The sequence below is a fragment of the Phyllostomus hastatus genome, unplaced genomic scaffold, assembly GCF_019186645.2.
Source record: "Phyllostomus hastatus isolate PE091 unplaced genomic scaffold, TTU_PhHast_1.1 phas_contig_36, whole genome shotgun sequence".
NCBI lineage: Eukaryota > Metazoa > Chordata > Mammalia > Chiroptera > Phyllostomidae > Phyllostomus > Phyllostomus hastatus.
This window is the reverse complement of record NW_025333862.1, coordinates 3,942,251-3,949,531: the sequence shown is the minus strand read 5'-3', so window position 1 is coordinate 3,949,531 and position 7,281 is coordinate 3,942,251. Positions and strand designations below refer to the sequence as shown.

The following is a 7,281-nucleotide window of genomic DNA, read 5'->3' as shown; positions in this document are numbered from 1 at the left end:
AGCACAAGCCTGCAAACCAAAGGGTTGCTGGTTCCATTCCTAATGATGGCACATGCCTGGGTTATGGACCAGGTCCCCAGTAGTGGGCTTGCCAGAGGCAACCACACATTGATGTTTCTCTCCCTCTCTCTTTTTTTTTCTGTAAACCCAATCTTTTTTTTTTTTTTTAAGATTTTTATGTATTTATTTTTAGAGAGGGAAGAGAGGGAGATAGAGAGAGAGAGAGAGAAACATCAATGTGCGGTTGCTGGGGGTCATGGCCTGCAACCCAGGCATGTACCCTGACTGGGAATTGAACCTGTGACACTTTGGTTCGCAGCCTGCACTCAATCCACTGAGCTACACCAGCCAGGGCTTTCTCTCCCTCTCTTTAACCCTCCCTCTTCCACTGTCTATAAAGATAAATAAAATCTTTAAAAATTTTTTTAAAAACCAAAATAGGTGATTAAATAGACAAACTTATAACAAAATCAGCAATATATAAATATTTAATAAATATTAAATTTACACATGAATAATATCAAGAATAAAAAGTGGACATAATTTATTTTACTAGAAGTCTTTAGGATATATTTGGCTTCATGTGACAGAAGACTTGATTAACAGTTTTTTCAGCAATAAGACATTTAATTAAAACATAGAAGAATGGACTTTGGGAACACAAAAATGCTTTCTCCATAAGATTGTCACTAATCATTTTTTAGACAAACTTTTTTTGAAGTAAAACATTCACATACAAAAGTACGTAAATCAAGTGCACTGCTCAATGTGCGTCCACAAAGTGAACACACCCAAGTTAAGCAGCACCCAGGTGGAGATACAGAACATTTCCATGAAACAGAATTTGTGGCAGTAATAATTTAAAGCTTAATCCTCACTAATGCTTGTAGCTCTAGTGGGCTGACTCGTATTTTATCAGCACAAACATTTTTCTGCCCACCAGTTCCTTAAGGAACTACGTACTGAAATATTTTCTCCTAGAGTTTAAATTCTTACCTCAGCCAAACCTGCCCATTAAATCCACTAGCTCTACCAGTTCTGCCAAGATTTTCAAGAGGTCAACACCTGCGGTCTGAGACCAGTGCCAGTGTTATAGGCCCAGGCTGCAGCAGTAGTGTATGAGGCCGCCTGAGGCCTCCACAGTGACTCAGTTGAGGGGTGTATTGTACTGCTAAAGACTACATCTTTGCTTAGGGCCCAACACATGCAGCTTTGCTTTGTAGTAGTGCAAATATCCTAACATAAACTGTAGTCATCTGCCAAGGTCAAAATATGAAGTGGCTTAAGACCTAAAGCCTCTTACAGAAGTTAGAAGCTAATGACACAACAGCAAAACCCCACCTGGCTTGATGCAACCTCTTAAATTGCTGAAATCAAAACATGCTAAATATACACCAAAGTGTAAAACTCAAAGCTACATACCCTACATCACCAAAAGCTCCTTTGTGCATATATTTTGTCTTCCAGAATTTAACTCCTTATTTATTTACCAGTATTCAGAATGCAATATTGGGTTCTTTTAGGTTTATACCTACAAATTGTAGGCCTCTTTTTAAAAACTGAATGTATTGGGGTGACATTGTTTAATAAAATTATATAGGTTTCAGGAATACAATTCTATAACACATCATCTGTATTACATTGTGTGTTCACAACCCCAAGTCAAGTCTCTTTCCATCACCATTTATTCCCTCTTCACCTTCTTCTACCACCCTTCACCATTTCCCTCTGGTAATCACCATACTGTTGTCTGTGTCTAAGACATTTTTTTTTTTTTTGCTTAATCCTTTTCTTTCAGAACAGGCCCAAGGGGGTTGTACAATATACTATTACCAAAAGAACCCCCCCCCCCACTAGGTTCATTCACTAGGGGGTGTACGATATACTATTACCGAACGGACCCCTCACTACGTTCGCTATGCCTGCCACCAGAGGAAAGACGTCTCTCAATGCCAGAGATTGGTGAAAAAGAAAGGAAATATTTATTTAAAGCTATACAGACTTAGAGTAGTGACCTAATGTTTTCATTAAAATATTAAATTCCTCCTATATCCTAAGAACCCTAAAATGCCAATACAAAAGAACCTTTGCACCCTAATGTTCATAGCAGCACAATTTACAATAACTAAGTGCTGGAAGCAACTTAGATGCCCATCAGTAAATGAATGGATCAAAAAACTATGGTACATTTACACAATGGAATTCTATGCAGCAGAAAGAAAGAAGGAGCTCCTACCCTTTGCAACAGCATAGATGGAGCTGGAAAGCATTGTTAAGTGAAATAAGCCAGGCAGTGAAAGACAAATACCATATGATCTCACCTTTAACAGGAACCTAAACAACAAAACAAAGAAACAAGCAAAATACAGTCAAAGATGTTGAAATATAGGACAGGCTGACAGTGACCAGAGGGGAGAGAGAGGGAATTTCAGGGGGAAATGGGAAGGGTTTACAGGAACAAATTTAAAGGACACATGGACAAAAACTAGGGGGAGGGTGGTAATGGGAGGGAAGTGGGGAGGGATGGGTGGGTGGGCTGGAATGGGAGTAAAAGGGAGAAAACTGTACTTGAACAATGATTAAAATAAAATTAAAAAAAATATTAAAGTCCTCTAGGATACCCACAGAGGCAAGGGCACAGTCCTTCCTTCTCCCTCTGCCCTAATCTTGGGTACCGTATCTCAGGGAAAAAAGTAAAAGTCTGTGATTCAGGCTCCCGGCACCATCAGCTGTGTCGCCACCAGGATCTCCAGTTAATCCAAAGCCATGTGGCACCTTCTCATGGCTCACCAGCAAGAGTCCTTTCACCCTTTTTCTTCCATGCAAAGTCCCTCCTGCCTCCTAAGCCACATGGCAAAAGGGAGCCTCAATTATTAACTCAATAATTACTGCTGTTCCTAAGGGAGGAAAAATAAAAACAAAATTTAAAAGTTTTTGGAGCTGGAAAAAAACAACCCTAAGGATAAAGACTAAAGGGAATCATCATATTGAGTAAAAATTAACGAACAGACCCACAAAGACATAACCTGGCCACTTTACTTAATTACAAAAATATGGAGAAATATTATAACCTAAAAAAATAAAGAGGTCTAAAGGAAAAAAATTATGTTTGATTTTAATCTTTTCTGGAATACTACATATAAGAAGTCAATAGAAGAGCAAATACAACATTTTTAAGGACAAATTATGTGACATAGCCATAAGTTAACAAAAGATAGGTACTAAAATAAACATTTTCAAAGTGCAGTCCATTGACCTCTTGAGGTCTCTGAAATCTTTTTTCAGGCAGTTTACTAGGTCAAAGCTGTTTTTATAACAATACTAAGATATCATTTGCCTTTTCACTCTGTTGATATTTGCATTGCTGATAAAAGAGCAATAGTGGGTAAGCCCCAACCAGTGTGGCCCGGTAGGCTGGGCGTCATCCCACAGAGCTAAAGGTTGCCAGTTCGATTTTCTGTAAGGGTGAATGCCTAGGTTGCAGGTTCAGTCCCCAGTCAGGGCAGGTAGAGGAGGCAACCAATGTTCCTCTGTCACATTAATGTTTCTCTCATTCTCTTCCTCTCTCCCTTCCCTTCTCTCTGAAAATAAATAAAATGTAAAAAAAAAAAAATAGTGGGTAAAACTGCTGGCAGCTTAGCAAAAATTAATGCCAAGGTACCAGCTGTACTAGGAGTTATATTCTTCATCACGACACACTTGCAGGGGGGTAAAAAAATAGTGCCCTTGAGGAAAAACGTGTATATATAAATTTTACTACATCCAAAGTGCAGATTTAAAAATATTGTATGTGGCAAATAAATTACCTTACAAAGGGTAACAAAAAGGCAGCCAAGAAAAAAAGTGGTTGATCCATTTTCTAAGAAAGATTGGTATGATGTGAAAGCACCAGCTATTTTCAATATAAAAATTACTGAAGAAACTCTGGTCGTGAGAACTCAGGGAACCAAAATCACATCTGATGGTCTCAGGAGTCATGTTTTTGAAGTGAACCTAGCTGATCTGCAGAGTGATGAAGTTGCATTTAGAAGATTCAAGCTGATTATTGAGGATGTTCAGGGCAATAACTTATTTCCATGGGATGGATCTTACCTGTGACAAACTGCTCCACAGTGCAAAAGGGTAGACTGTCACTGACTGACGCTCCTGTTGACTTCGAGACTACTGACGGTTATTTGCATCATCCATTCTGTGTTATTTTTTACTAAAATCTGCAACAATCAGATTTGGAAAACCTCTTGTGCTCAGCATCAACACTTCTGCCAAATCCAGAAGACGATGATAAAAATCATGTCTTGAAAGAAGTGGTCAATAAATTAATTCCAGATAGCATTGGAAAATACATAGAGAAGGCTTGTCAACCTATTTGCTCAATCATGTCTTTGTTAGAAAAGACAAATGCTTAAAAAACCCATATTAAATTTGGAAAGCTCTTGGGGCTTCATGGTAAAGGTAGCAGTTCTGGAAAAGCTACTGGGAATGAGACAAGTGTTAAAGTTTAATGAGCTGATGGATACGAATCCCCAGTCCAAGAACCATTGTTTAAAAGTCAGACTTTTAATGGTGATAGATTTTTTAAAAATCCTATTTGTGATTAAAAAAAAAAAACAACAACAAAAGCAAAACCAAAATGTATCTCTGCTGTATATCCTGGTTGTCTCAAGGAAAAACATTTGTCTGATTGAGTCACAAGATGAACTAGTTTCTTTTTTCATGAAATTATTTTTACTTGAAAACACTACTGACAGACAAACCATTGTTGTGAGACTTGGGCACTGGAAAAAGTTTTCTTCAAAATGAAAAAAGTGAGACTATCACTTCAAAGAAAAGAACTGATAGTATTTGTTCTCGATTAAAAAAACTTCAGTTTTCAAGTGAAAATTAAAATGTTAGATAAACTGGATCTGCCACCCTGAGCTCAGATCCCTATACTTAAAGTTTCCTGATGAGACCAGCAGTAAAGCAAGAGAAAGTACTTTTATATACTGTTTAATGAAATATATTCATATTTGGAAGGTATGTATGTCTCAGTGAGCCAATAATTTCAAATGACCAAATGTATGTTGATGCAAAATTATGCACAGATAACAATTTCAATCAAAGCAACAGATAAATCAATGACATCTAATTGAACAGAGTTAAGAACAGTTTGTTGATATGGTTTTAGACTCTACATTGCAACTAACCTTTAGGAAACTCCTATTTGTTGAATTTTGGTATAGTGACAAAGAAGAACATACAGAATTATCTGAAAAGATTATTATAAAATACTTCTCTCTTTTCCAGTCTGAGAAGACAGATCTTCTTCATATGTTTCAACCAAGACAATATATTATAATAGATTGTTTCAGAAGGCTCTCTGCCTCTCATATGCTGCATCTTCCAGTGCAGTGCCAGCCTCAACCCTGAGACACAGTGGTGAAGGTCAGAGGGAATGGATTTGGCTGCATTGGGTGCCTGGTCACCAGGGTTGTTTTTAACTCTGGCAAAATGTTATTGTTGCTTTCAATGATCCCTTCATTGACCTCAATTACATGGTCTACATGTTCCAGTATGATTCTACCCATGGCAAGTTCAAAGGCACAGTCAAGGCTGATAATGGGAAGCTTGTCATCAGTGGAAAGTCCATCTCCATCTTCCAGGAGCAAGATCTTGGCAACATCAAATTGGGTAATACTGGTGCTGAATATGTTTTGGAGTCCACTGTTGTCTTAACTACCTTGGAGAATACTGGGGCTTACTTGAAAGGTGGAGCCAACAGCGTCATCATTTCTGCCCTTGTGTTTGTGATGAGTATCAATCATGAGAAGTATGACAACACCCTCAAGATTATCAGCAATGTCTCCTGTACCACCAACTGCCTGGCCCCTGACCAAGGTCATCCATGACAAACTTAGCATCATGGAGGGACTCATGACCACTGTTTATGCAAACCTACATGCAAAAAACCATGGATGGCCCCTCTGGGGAGCTCTGGCATGATGGCCAAGGGGCTGCCCAGAACACCATCCCTGCTTCTACTGGTGCTGCCAAGGCTGTGGGCAAAGTCACCCTTGAACTGAATGGGAAGCTAACTGGCACAGCCTTTGGTGTACCAAACCCCAATGTGTTAGCTACAGGTCTGGCCTGCTGCCTTGTACTTGATGCCAAATACAGTGACATCAAGAAGGTCATACCCTGGAAGTTTGCGCTGTTGGCTGGAGCATTGCCTCATGCATCAAAAAGTTGTGGGTATGATTCCTAATCAGGGTGTATACAGAAGGCAACCAATCAATGTTTCTGTCTCACACTGATGTTTCTGTCTCTCCCTCTCTCTCTCTGAAATCAATAAAATATACCCTTGGGTGAGGATTTAAAAAAAAGAAAGTGGTGAAGCAGCATTGGAAGGTCCCCTAATGGGCACCCTGGGCTATACTGAGGACCAGGTTGTCTCCTGTTACTTTAACAGTGACACCCACTCCTCTACCTTCAATGTTGAGGCTGGCATCATCTTCAACAACCACTCCGTCAAGCTCATTTTCTGGTATGATTATAAATTTGGTTACAGCAGCAGGGTGGTAGGTGGTAAAACTTATGGTCCACATGGTCACCAAGGAGTAAGAATTCCCTGGACCACCAGTTCCAGTGAGAGGAAGAGGCCCTCAGTTGCTAGGGAGTCCTTGCCCCAAATTGATCCCCCAACACACTGAGAATCTCCTGAGCTCCACAAGTTTCACACCAGACCCCCTGAAGAAAGGGGTGGGCTTAGGGAGCCCTACCTTGTCATGCACCATCAATAAAGTTCACTGTGCCTAGCCAAAAAAGAAAAAAGAAAAAGAAAAAATGTATAGTCTATTGTCTATTAATACAGACATTAAACAGAGAAGCAAAACAGTGTTTTATGTACAACCAAAAGAATTTTCCTGGATGAAGAAAACAGGAAAGAATTCTCAGATTTGTAAGGGCTCCATCAGTCAAAAACCTACTTGCCCTTTTTAAGAGAAATTATTTGAAGATATACTGCTGCCATTCAAGATATGAATTATGATGTAAAAAATAATATAAGTGGAGCAATTTCAAAATGGAGTCAGAGCTGCCATCCAGAGGAACTGCCTTGATCACCTAACTCTTCAAATCTTTGGAATGTTAAAATTGGGAAAGAAAACCTTTGGATTGGGTCTAAAGTAGCATTGTATTCAAAACAACTGTTTGAAAAGTTAGCAAGAAAGCAGATGACTATTGAACTGAAACTTAAAGACATTCTTTAAAATTAGCATCACTATGTTAGATGATCAGCACCTA

The 7,281-nt window shown here is 39.0% G+C and overlaps 1 pseudogene; it reads left to right on the top strand.

The window, feature by feature from the left end:
• Positions 1 to 5,475: 5,475 nt before the first annotated feature.
• On the top strand, positions 5,476 to 6,600 carry LOC123820621 (annotated as a pseudogene).
• The last annotated feature ends 681 nt before the right edge of the window (positions 6,601 to 7,281 follow it).